Source organism: Caretta caretta, chromosome 7, assembly GCF_965140235.1.
Source record: "Caretta caretta isolate rCarCar2 chromosome 7, rCarCar1.hap1, whole genome shotgun sequence".
NCBI lineage: Eukaryota > Metazoa > Chordata > Testudines > Cheloniidae > Caretta > Caretta caretta.
In genome coordinates, this window is record NC_134212.1 from 24,257,856 (window position 1) to 24,270,828 (window position 12,973).

Genomic DNA, 12,973 nt, shown 5'->3' on the forward strand with positions numbered 1-12,973 from the left:
AGCTCCCCTTGTGCAGAGACCTGCAATGCTCTGCAATTGGGCCAGGCTTTACGGATGCAAACAAACAGCCCCAAGAGTTAGGCTGAGCCCCCGCGCCCCAAACTCATTGCACAGAAAGCCAAACGCAGACTGGAAATAAGGTTTCTGGCCTTTGTGGGTGCAGCCTTTTACATATGGGACATGGCTTGTAAGCACCCATCTCAGCTGGTGGCAGCTGTGATCAGGATTAACCCACTAGCCCCTCAGCAACAGCTGTGTATCTGGTGTGTCATCTCATTCCAAGACTGGACCTGTGTGGCTCTCACGCAAGAGCTCTCCCAACAAGGACAGCACAGAGGGGCTGCAAGGAAACAGGCAGGAGGAGCATAAGGGAGAGGAGTTCTCTGCGGCCCCTGCAGCCAGGAAAACATGAATGAATCCAGCTGCAACCGCTCATTCATTCAGACTTGTGTAGGCTGCAGCTTCGTATCTGCAGAGCGTGACTCAACACGCGTCCTGGCTGAGGCAGGGGCCGGTGTCCAATTCAGCAGCTGGGCCAGGGAGCCGGCTCTGACAATGCCGTCCCAAGAGCTGCATTCCTTCTAGACCTACGTAGCCTGATAGCCACTCCTGCTGTACAACCCAGCCCACTGGTAGCAAACCTCAGGACACAGCCACTTAGCGCACCCCTGCAGGACCCTGAGCCATGAGCATGGGGGTGTGAGTGAGACACGCTGCCCCCTCCCCAGGCCACAGCTCAGCTGTAGGCAGGAATAAGGGCAGCTGTTTAGGCCAATAGCCAGAAGAAGGCCTGCTACCTCCTGGCTAGCCCAGGCAGGGCCCCTCAGAGAAGTGATGACAACCACCACCTTACCTTCCACTAGTGCAGGGGTAGGCAAGCTATGGCATGCATGCCAAAGGCGGCACGCGAGCTGATTTTCAGTGGCACTCACACTGCCCGGGTCCTGGGCACCGGTCCGGGGGGACTCTGCATTTTAAATTTAATTTTAAATGAAGCTTCTTAAACATTTTTGAAACCTTATTTATTTTACATACAACAATAGTTATGTATTATAGACTTATAGAAAGAGACCTTCTAAAAATGTTAAAATGTATCACTGGCATGCAAAACCTTAAATTAGAGTGAATAAATGAACACTCGGCACACCACTTCTGAAAGATTGCCGACCCCTGCACTAGTGTCTTATGTCTCAAAGTAACCCAGAGCCGTTCCAGGTTGCTCCCATCACCACACACACATACACGAGGGAGATAGAGCCTGGATCAGTGCCCCAGGAATCCATTTCTGTCACACAGGCTCAGGTGGGTCTTAGGCCTGAGGGCAGTGGGTTATGGCCCCCTCTGGAGCCTGGGAGTACAGAGGCGTGATGCCAGCTTGCCCTTCCTCTGGGGTTGACTGCACTCATCCCAAAATGATGGCCGCAGGGGGAGAGGCAGGGTAAGGAAAGCCCTCGAGAGTCAATAACGGACTTTGCAGTGAGTCCTGGGTTGGTGCATCGGGTCCCATCCCATCTCATCCCCAGAGACGCAGTTCAGCCCAGAGGAGCGAGGTGGCTGGAGCTGCTGTCACCTGGTACAGCAGTTCAGAGTTACACAGGAGTGTCAGGGTCCGGCCTCAGCACTGCATGGGGAGGCTGGATTGCCGATGGAGGTACGGTGCAGGATGGGATGGCCCTCAGGCACTCAAGCCCTTCCCTTTGTGTGTGCAACAGGATGTGACCAGACACCCCTTCAGATGACTCACTGTGTGCGCATCGCTGCAGTTCCACCTTGCCCCAGGCTTTCGGTGGCATCCACAGGCAACAGCTCTAGCAAACCAAAAGAAAGTTTGCCCCCAGCTGAGCTGGAAGCTGAGCTCAGCCCAGCCGCATGGTGGTGTAGGCAGGTCTTACACCCACCAGTTGCAGGAAGAGGGCTCTGACATTCAAAGAACGCAAATATAGTTGATTGAGAAAGCAGGCAGCCCATGGGAGCTGGAGAGGAGGAGCTCTTCCCCTTGGTGCTGAGGGTCTGGCCCAGGAGATTGATGGCCTAAGTGCTTGGCAGTGGAGCTGTGAGGATCTCTTTGAACATGTGTGCATGGGGGAGGAGAGGACTCCGCATCTGGGTTAACTCTAGTGCCAGATCTGGATTTCCCTGCCTTTGAAAGCTGTAAGCGGCAGGTCAGCTCCTTGCTTGGTTTACGTGGCCTAAGCCAAGTCTAAGGAGCAACATCTGCCTCCCACTACCTCCAGGATGCAGCACAGAGCCCTGGCCCAGCTGGTTATCCTCTGAGTGAGATTGCAGGAATTGCATGCCCCTGCCTTGAAGGCTGCTCTGGCTAGGTTTACGATTCCTGCCTGCCCACGCAGCCCTGCAGCGCCCCACGCTGCTCACAGGCCCAAGGAATCACCACAGCTCCAGATCATGGGGGCTTGGGCATGACTTAGGGGGTTGGAGAAACTCCTATTAGGGCAGTTCTGAGGCAGGGCCCATGGGTGTCACATTGGGCCCTTTGCCAATACCCTAGCTGTTGGGTAAAAACCAAAGTGGCCTTTAGAAGCAGCTGGCACCTGTGGAAAAGCAAAGGGGCTCCTCTTTTCTTTTAGGCAGCTCTCACTGTGCCCCACTGAACAGGCTGGAAGGAGCTGTTCCCCATTCTGCTTCCCAATTCACTCTCCACCCTGCTCTGGAGCCAGGAGTTGCCATAGACCACGGGGTGGTGAGCGTTGGTGTGCTTTGAATAGACCTGCAACAAGCAGAGCTCTCCCTAAACCCTGCTGTTATGGGCCCTGCTGGCAGGCATGGGGGGAGGGGAAGATGCTCCAGGACTCCTGCTCCAGCCCCTGGATCTTGGGGGAAGAGTAACACCGCAATGGTGAACGCAAGAGGGAAATTAAAGGAAGTGAGGGAGCGGTGGAGAGGTGCTAATGAATGGAATTGAATGAAGGGGGAAGCTGCCCTCCTAGGTTAAACTGGAGCTCAGCAGCCATTCATCCTGCACCGAGAAGGAAAGGACAGCAAAGTGCTGAGCCTGGGAATCTGGAGCCGTGCCCCGTGTGCAGCTAGTGGCTTGGCTTCCTGGGGCAGTAATGAGTTCGACTGAGATTTATGATGATCTTATTCAGGAGCTGGGTATTTTTCCCCAGAACCATGGCCCTGGCAGCTTTCCAGATGCCAGAACACAGGGCTGGTGCATTCCCATGTTGGAAGGGAAGGCTGGTTACTACGAATCGTATTTAGAGCTTGCAGGAGCCAGTGCAGCCTCTGCTGCTCCTGCACTAACTCCATACTTGCCAAGATACAGAGGTGGTGGCACTGGGTGCTCAGTGCCAGCCTCCTCTAGCAGCAGAATGCCAGGGGCTGGGAAGGGGAGCAGTCCTATGACCTCATTTCTATAGCACCTGCCCTTTAGAGACGTTTACAGCATTTCATGAGGGATTGAAATAACGTTCCCCGTAATTTATAAACAAACCCTTCCAACCTTTCTGGTGCAGCGCTTGGAGCCCAGCAGCCAGAGCAGCCCTGTACTCCCACACAAACAGGAAGAGAGGGGGAAGGGGTATATGGAGGCAGGCCTGCTCCCCTACAGAAATTCTCTGGCTAGGTGCCCCAAGGTGGGGAGGGTCATGCCCTCGCTAGTTTCCAGCGGGCAACATCGCGGATTTCTTCACACATGCCGCTGGCAGGCCCAGTGTTAGAGGGGAGAGCTACCTTCTTTTGTTTGGCCTCCAAGGGAATTCTGGGTAACCCAGACTGTGAGATCAGAGGCACTGGTGCCTCCTGTTAGTCTACAAACCCCCATCCAGTAACAGCTTTCCAGAGGAGTTGACAGATCCACGTGACACAGGAAAAATTCACACAATTCACGCACTTCAACGTCCACAGACACCACCTCCACTATAAGCCCTCACTCTCCAATTGCCTCAGTCCTGACCTCTGGGGACTGGGAAGGGCATTCATTCGCCACAGCCCATCCAAGTCTTCTGCACAGTCTGCCAAGATGATGGCCAGTTACTACCAGCAGCGTTGGCTTTGTGACAAGGAAGCCTCCGAACCACCAACTTATCTCACAGGCTAGCAAAACAGCCATGAGATGGTTCTGGCTTTGGACCACTATCATTTTAGGCTGGATTAGAACTGGCCTACTAGGGTAAAAGGTTCCATATCTCATTCCAAGATCAGCCATTCCCCCCTTTTATTACTGACTTACAGATCTCTGTTGAACAGGTCAGTGTTATCACATTGTAACTGCTCAATGGTGTACCTGCTTCTCCTGCAAACATATTTCAGGATTCACATTGTGGATCCAGTAATTCAATAAAATCACCTCAGGACCCACTGCAGTTTATGGTGAAAGCCCCATTTTTAACAAAGGTAGATCCTAGTGTGACTGTTCTTAATGTTTCCTCTGAATAACGTGGAGGTGCCTCAGTTTCTCCTATGCAGTTCTTAAGTATCTAGGGGGTGGGATAAGGGTGTATGATCATTGCAGAGCCCTAGAGGGCAGGTGTGTGCAGGGGTCTGGACACAGAGAATGGCCAACACCCTGTTTCCTGGCAACTGATGGCCTGGGCCCTACCCCCGCAAGGTGAGAGCTAAAGAGTTGGAGAACAAAGGATCAGGTGACCTCCTGGCCCAGGAAAGGGACAAAGCCCAGAGAAGAAGGGGCTGGAGAGAGTTTCAGTTTTGGGGCTGGCTGGGACATGGAGTGAAGTGCAGATGTGGTTGTCTGGCTCACTACCACCCAAAATGGACCCAGCTGAGGGGTGCCGTTCTCTGCACCTGCAAGCTCTGTTTTAGACCATGTTCCTGTCATCTAATAAACCTCTGTTTTACTGGCTGGCTGAGAGTCACGTCTGTCTGCGAAGTTGGGGTGCAGGACCCTCTGGCTTCCCCAGGAGCCCTGCCTGAGCGGACTTGCTGAGGGAAGCTCACGGAGGGGCAGAGGATGCTGAATGCTCCGAGGTCAGACCCAGGAAGGTAGAAGCTGTGTGTCCTGAAGACAGGCTGCTCACAGAAAGGAGACTTCCCCAGAGTCCTGACTGGCTTCGCAGGGAGCATTTCCACAGCATCGCCTGGGGACTCCGTGACACCTAGTTTGACCCCAAAAGCTTAGAACGTGTTCTTCAGTACTAGACACCTGTTGGTACAGAGAACTAAGTGGCCCCAGGTACCTATGTCATTACAAGTCATAATTTATGTAAGTTAACCAGCGAGTATGGTGACAGGCACTTTAGAAAGCAGCTTAATGGTAAGCATGAGGAGCATGCACTCACATGGATCTGAACAGGATAGCCATTGCACCACATTGTAACAACAGGACACTTGACCTAAGATAGGCAGGGACACATCCAATGTTAGCATACACGCCTAGAATGCAAGGTATCCTATAGGAAGCTTCAGGAAAGAGGGTATTTTTAAAAAGTCCCATGGAGAGGATGACTAGCAAACTGGTCAGAGATCAAACCCAGGAGAAGGATGCTCTGATAGTAGAACAATGAGGTCTCTGCCAGAGATTTGCTGCAGCCATTTCATAGATGGGGCAGAGCAGGCACATAGATGGTGCATGCTTCTTTGCAGCAAGGCTGCTTTTCCAGCCAAAAATAGAGTTCTGCATTTTCACACCACTAACTTGCCTATTAACACATGGTATTGGGAAATAGGAGGATCCCCACCCGTGAATCCAGCTGTTTTTTGTTACAGCAGTAGTCATTTCACACATCAGCAGCTTATATAAGCCCTCATCAGAGCCTAAGATAAAGTTTTTATGGTCATTAGGCAATCAAAGCAGCTGAAGTACTGGGCTAAGGTGGCAGAGAGAGAAGCAACCCCTCAGGTTTCCCAGGAAAGTCTGCATCTCTTGCTCCCACCCAATGAGACAAGAATATACAGCAGCAAGCACAGCCGCCCATAGTACTGTAGTGAAGGGACCCAGGTGGTGTTTAAGGAGATTTATGAAGTTGGCATGACAAGGCATGTCCCAAGTGTTCTGCCTTTGGAGGCTGGTTCTTCTGTTCATCCTTCAGTTTTTTGGAGGGGTGCCCATGCAAGAAGAAAGGACAAAAGACCTACCTTGCCCCACCAGGATGAATGTCTGTCACCATAGGAACCCCTCCCATGCACAGCCCCATCCAAGGTGGCCTCATACTGCCACAAAATAGACAGACCACATCACCCCGCTCAGCTGTTTTGCCAGCAGCATATTTGATTGCCTGGCTGGGGTGTGGGGCTTTGGAGAGTTGTTTTTCTGTCCTTAGGAAGCGGCTGGCAAATGCAGCACCATGGCATCCACTTTGGCTGACAATTTTTTGTACTTGCTTACTTCCCCTCATTGGAGAAACTTGAGTGAGTCCTTCACTCTAACAGCCATAAGCCGGCTGGAACAGTATGGGGTGCTAGACCACATCCAAGGACCATACAGTCAGACCAGCCCAACACCTTGGCTGGAATGTAATGCTGAACAGTGATTACATGGCTTGCAACACAAATTCACACCCAGACAGGATTTCTGTGCTGGTGCATGAACTTGGGCCTCTTTCAATGTCTTAACTAACGGAGGAGAGGAACAGCTTCTCCTGCATGTCTGAACCTCTTGATGCAGTATCCAAGATCTCCATCATTCCCCAAAGCAGCAGACAAAACCCTGCCTTCAGAAAACAAGGGCCACTGACTAACTCACATGAGACTTCTCCCAACCTGAGCTAGAGTTGCTTTGCTGAGGCCGTGTCGCTGAAAGTCACGCAGTGTAAATGCTGTTTGTCAGCACTTTTGCCAATCAAATACTTCCATGCCCTCTGAGCGGGGTTCCTGTTGTCGACAGGAGAGCGCTCCTGCTGACAACGAGCTGTTTACACTGCTGCTTGCTGCGGCAAAACTTTTGGCTTTCGGGGGGAGGGGGTTAAGCATCTCTGAAGGACAAAATTGTCGTCGTTCAATTGGCAGTGTAGACAAAGCTTAACTCATCAGCAAATCCTGCCCCTTCGGACGCCTGGAAACCCAGGTGCCAGCTTCAGACATGAGGTCTCTAGTAGAGAAATCCATGGCTCACACTCCTGGCCCTTTAAGCAGCTGCATGCACCAGACTGCACTGGGAGATGTTTATATTTCAATGTCACAACAGCCCTGCCAAGTTCCGCACATCTGGAGTCTAAGTACACAAAGCCGGGAAGAGCAGGTCTGGGAGTCACAGCATCCCAAGGAGCGTCTTCTGCTCTGCAGTCCCCAGGGTTAGGTGTATTAGTACTAGTGCCACGTGGATCCCAGAAAGTTGGGTTATGCATCAAGAGGCAGATACTTAGGCAGAGCTTAGCAGATGCTTTGGTCTTAGTCTCTCGAGACCCAGCACGCTGGAGATTGCTGACCCTTCTTGGATTTGTCTAGGCTGCACATCTCTGGGGAGAAGCTGCTTCTGTGGATCTTGTGTCACTTCTACTCCCAGTTGAAGGCAGAGGCAGCGGCACCCCTGCAAACACTAACTGACCCAGCTTCCGTGCACCTAAGGAAGGCTGGGTTTTATTTCCTATAACCCTGCTCCCTTCCCACTTTAACTGCTGCAGGAGCTTCCCTTTTGCCAGAATTCATTCAACAATCCAATACCTCACTTATCTATGCATCAATAGCATCCCAAATCGGTGTTGTGAGTGGACCATGCCTTCTGACCTTTGACCTCTGCTGCAAAACGATCCTGATTGTGGCTGCCTGGCAAGGAACCAGACAAAAATCCTTCAGGGATTTGAAGCAAAATCTTTCATAATAAGCAACATCATGCTCACACTGCAACTAGAGCTGCTTATTGTCCTATTACATCCTTGACAGAGGAAAAGGATGTTGCTTTGTGTAGCAGTTGAGCTACCAGGCTGCAACTGCTGAAGTTAAGGAGTGAAATGTGTTAAATCACTAGCCTAGCCAAGCCAAGCGGAACAGTAGCCACTCTTCCCGTTGGGCAGCACCCCACCCTGCACTGTCTGAACAGAGCCTTTGGGGGCACTGCTAGCTGCCCAGGTGAAGACTCTCACTTTGAAATCTTCCCTGTAATGCCTGTCCCGCTCAGGCCAGGATCTATAGCAATGGCTCATCCCCTGTTCTGGACTACCATCTCCAACCTAGAACCTCTTACTCCCTGTAGTGCCTCAGGCAGTGAGTGGCTGGCTGTATCACTCTACCTGCAGGATGGGAAGAAAGCCTTTCCATTCGTACAGCATGTCTGTTTGCTCCTGGACCACCCAAAGGAATCCAGTACTAATCCAGCCAAGCTTTGTGGCACACCTGAGACTGGGATTGCAGCTGTCACTTTTGACATGAAGGAAGTGAACAATGTCACTTGAGAACATAAGGCTGCCACCTAAGAGAACCTCCCCTTCCAAGGGCCAGCCTTCTACATCAGCATGAGAGCAGGAATTACCAAACAGCCCCTTGGCCCTGGCCAGCATGCTGAGCCCCTGGGAAGGTGTCAATCCCACAGTCCCCCCTCTGGCTAAACTACAAATAGCTTTGATAGACCTCAAAGCAGAAGGTGCCCATCCAGGCATCCTCAGCTGAGAGAAAGATCTTAATGCTAGGCCTAGGGGGACAGCGGGGAGATAAGTTTAAGCAGAGAGGAAGAGAAATGAGGAACCTCCGTAGAGAGCAGCTGAAGAGAGAAGAGCAGAATTCTTAAGTCCCAGTATTACTCCTTTCCCCAGCCAATAGTAAGTACTGAGGAAAGGCAGAGACTGAAACCAAATCTTGCCCTTGAGCTGCACATTGCCCCATCCCAAATCAACTACACAAGGACAGTGGGTGGGGCTGGGACATAGCTGGTGGTCAGGCTCGAGAAGACCCGTTCTCTGCCTCTCTCTCTCCTCCAAACTACCAGACACTCTACATCAGCATCTCTTTTTTCCCCCCCAAGAAGGATCATTTCTGCTCCAAGCAAGTCTAGGATACTGAAACTATCCCTTACGGACCAGAGCTCAGAAGCTGGGGACACTCCCAAGACTAGCTCCAGCACGGATTTCTTGCCAGTTTTTGTAGTGTATGGGAGAAGTGAGATTTAGTGACTCTGCATCAGGAGTTAGCAGAGCCTGCAGGTTCCTAGGAGTTAATGGGTCATATAGCACATTGCTAGGGGGGCACATCTTTGAGGACTTCACAGCTCAGATCATCCAAGTGCTCATTCACTGTGGTGCAGCCAAATGCAAGCTGCAGTAACACATCTACTAAAGAAAGCCCTAATGCGAGGAGCTAGTTCATTCACTCCAACAGAACAAGTGGAAGCAGGCCAGACCTACAGCTCCATCTAGGTACTTAGATGGCTTCATCACCAGAGTGCCTCAGTCAATGCATTTGTAACTTTAACACCCCTGAGTGGTAGCAATGTATAATCCCCACTGCACAGATTTAAATGGAATCACAAGGTGCTTTAAGTAATTTGGCTAAGGTCACACAGGAAGTCTGGCTGAGCCAGGAAGTGAATCTAGTCTCCCATCCACTAGCCCATCTTCCTCCCCACCCAGCTCACAGGAGAGCAGCATGTGACTGCAAAGGGGTTGACACTTTGCATGTGCATTTTTGACCTCAGCCATATTAAGAGAGTAGCTTCAATAAAGGTTAATCGACCAATAAGCCAGGTACTTTTGAGTGGTAGCGACATGGGCTTCCCAGCCATACTGTTTCATGAGAGCTCTCTCCCACCTGATTAGCTTTCCTCTTCGCTCCATTACTGGCCATGGCCTGGCCCTCACCCAATCAAAAGCTGCTGGCTATATGCCATGGCACCTTAGACTAGCCACACAAGGCTCCAGAAGCCTGGGGGACAGAGGGAGGGAGAGCACACAAGGAGAAGCTGTTCCTTAAACCTGTCCACATTGCAGTTAAGGCGGCTAATTCAGTTACAGTACTGTCCATGCTGGGAACAGGAGTGTTCACTGAGCATAAGCTTGACAGAACTGTTCTAAAGACCCTTCCTAGTGGAGTCTGAACATGTTTGAGCTTGCAAAGCATAGATGAACTGTGCTCCCATTTTAAACCCTGTTTGTATTTGAACAGATTAGAACTGTGCTAAACACTGGCCCCCTGCAGGCCTGATTCTTCTCCTCACCCACCGCAAGCATCAGGAGTGGTTCTCCATCAGCAGCAGCAGAGGGAAGCTGGTAGAAAATAGAGAACCAGGCTCAGAGGATTAAGACTCTTCTTCCAAAAGCTCTCCAGAATACAAGGGAACCAAGAACAAAGGCAGCTCTCTGCAGCTCCAGGGTTCCCTAAGGACAAGCACAGCTGCATATCTATGATTAGTGTCAACAGTAATTTCCAAGGGGGGATAACTGAGTTCAGGTAAGGTAATTACAGACAATTGGTTGCTATGGACCATCCCTTGGCAAGAGATGGGTATTCCAAAAAGTCAGCTCTCACATATCAAAGAAGCTGCTTGTTCCAAAGGCAGATCCACCCTGCACATCTGAGGGTCTGGTTCCCTGGTCTCCAGTGTTCACATGCTGTTCTATAGCAGAGGGAAGCATAGGCAGAGAATACTGTACGCTATCCTGGATAACTCTGAATTCTCTCATTTCCTAGCGAAGCACAGCAATGAAGGAATTTATTTAAAACATTGGTTCTCAGACTCATTTAATCAGGCCCCCCTTCTTTGTGTCTGTAGTCAGTCATTTATGCCTGCCCACCCCAAGTACATATACCACCACCCAGCTCTGAAGGCAGAACAGAGAACAGCGGCTATTGGCCGGGTGCCCAGCTCTGAAGGCAGCGCTGCCCAGCGGCACGTAAGTAAGGGAGGCAATGTGAAAAGTGATATTTGTTAATATCACTTTCCACAACAAACTTAGTGCCCCACTGCCATCCTTCTGTGCTGCTGTTGCCAGTCCAGGGCTGACAACCCCCAGGTGAGGGACTGGGGGAGGGCAGCCTGAGTGGCAGGGCTCCAGCTGTCCCCTTTATTCCCCACTTCCTGGGTGTGCATGGCCTTTCTGCACAGCCCCAGCCACCCAGGGCTGACAGCCAGAGCATGTTTGGGTTTTTTTTAAATTATTATTTAAAAAAAGAGGGCAGCAGCTCCGCTGACACATTCCCATGCCTCCCCTGGGAGGCCCATCCCATAGTTTGAGAATGGCTGATTTAGAGGTATTGTTCAGCTAAATCACCATCAAGGGGCATAGGGGAGAGAAGGCAACTGTGCACAACTATGCAAAGGGCATAAGCATCAAAAAGGGAGCACTGTTTAGAGTGGAGGAAGGGGCTGTAACTAGGAGTAATGGGAGAAAATGAAGCAGGGAAAAGTTTAGAGAGAGTATTAGAACAATATTAGCAGCATGGTCCAATAGACTGCAGAGTAATCTTCCAAGGCAAGTAGCTAAAGTCATTTAACTCATTGAAAACTAGACTGGTCAAAGCCCTGCAGAACAATCCTGCATTGTCTGGGGGATGCAAGACTGATTATGTCATCCAGGCCCTCTCTAATTTATCTGAAATTGCCCTGTTCCACAGGGTGTTCCCGCTCCTTCCTCTACTTGATGCCACTGTCCCACACTAGCCCTTGGAACTTGGGAGGTGGGGGGAAGGAGAGAGATGAGCCTCTCTCACACTTTCAAGATACGCTGGTTATGCAAGACTTTTCCAAATGTGGATTTTCTCAGATCGAGGCTGCCCTGATGGGGCAGCACAGAGCAGTTTTAGTAACAGGGATCCTGCCAACCACTTCAGAGTTGACACAGAAGAGTCCAGATGTCAAGTATATTGGTACTGGATTATTCAGCAACTCATTCTCAAGCCTCTTGTAAGAGTCTGAGCAAAAATCCATTGCAAGCCAGTAAGCAGAGGATTGAATTCCCATCACTATAGGCTCCAATATCAAACATCCCTATGTTCTCTACCAGGCTGCTTCTGTCTAAAGGCTGCACACAAAGGAAAAAGGTTAGTTGTGCAGTGAATAAATCCCTTTATTTTCTTTACAGCTGGTGGGCTGCTCAAGACACCATCAGCATTTCTAAAAGCCCTGATCGCCAAAGCATACAGACACACTGGGGAACCTATAGACAAATACTGTTTCAACAATCCTCAGCCAAACCAGCAGCAAGAAGATTTCCCCATACTGCCTTGTAGCTAACAGGTAGTTCTTTCCAAAAAAGATAGTTTCTCTTCACTAGAGCTATCTGCTCAGGAATTGTCATGTGAAGGGTTACATAAATGGATTCCCATTTGCCCACCTTACAGCTGTCCTCTTCTACCTCCCACCAACTACAAAGCTTGCTGGCAGTATTAGACTCAACCAGCTCACCTAGCCCAGCTACAGGGCAGATGCAGCTAGGGAAGGCAACAAAGAGGGTTAGGGTCTAATTGCAGCCATAAACAGAGGTGGAATTGTTTATTGGTCCTACAAGGTTTCAGGCAAAAGGGAGCAGGTTATTAAGTGTTCTGGGATTTAGATGTGTGTCTAACAAGCTAGAACTTGCAATGTTAGTTTCAGTTCAAACTGCATCAAGAATATTTAACAGTTTCAAACATGCCTAATACATGCAATGAGTTCAGAAACACTAATTCTCATTAAGAATCCAGATTTGGCACAAGTTGCTTAGTTCACTGGATTAGTCTTGAATTCAATGACTAACTCTTGGAAGATTTTACATTTTAAAATCCACTTGTCAGGGCAATGTCTAGAAATTAAGTGAGAATTCAATGAATATTTATATCCACAGAACAAAACTTTAAATAAAAAAACATGTTGCAATTTAAGAACAGAGAAATTGTGAGCTAGCGCCACCTCGTGGGAAGTATCTGCGTTACCACTGTGCAAAGCTTTTCAGCAAAAAGTGCTATTTGGGTCAATGAACATTTCACACTGGTGTTGATGCTGATGTTCTTCAATTCACCAAATATTCTGAAGAGTTTCAGTTTCTATTTGATCTGAAACTCTTAGCAAACTAAAACAAACAGTTATTGGCACAGTTCTAATTTGCACCTCCATATTGTATATTTTCGGTCTGACCATACAGTCAGCTTTCCA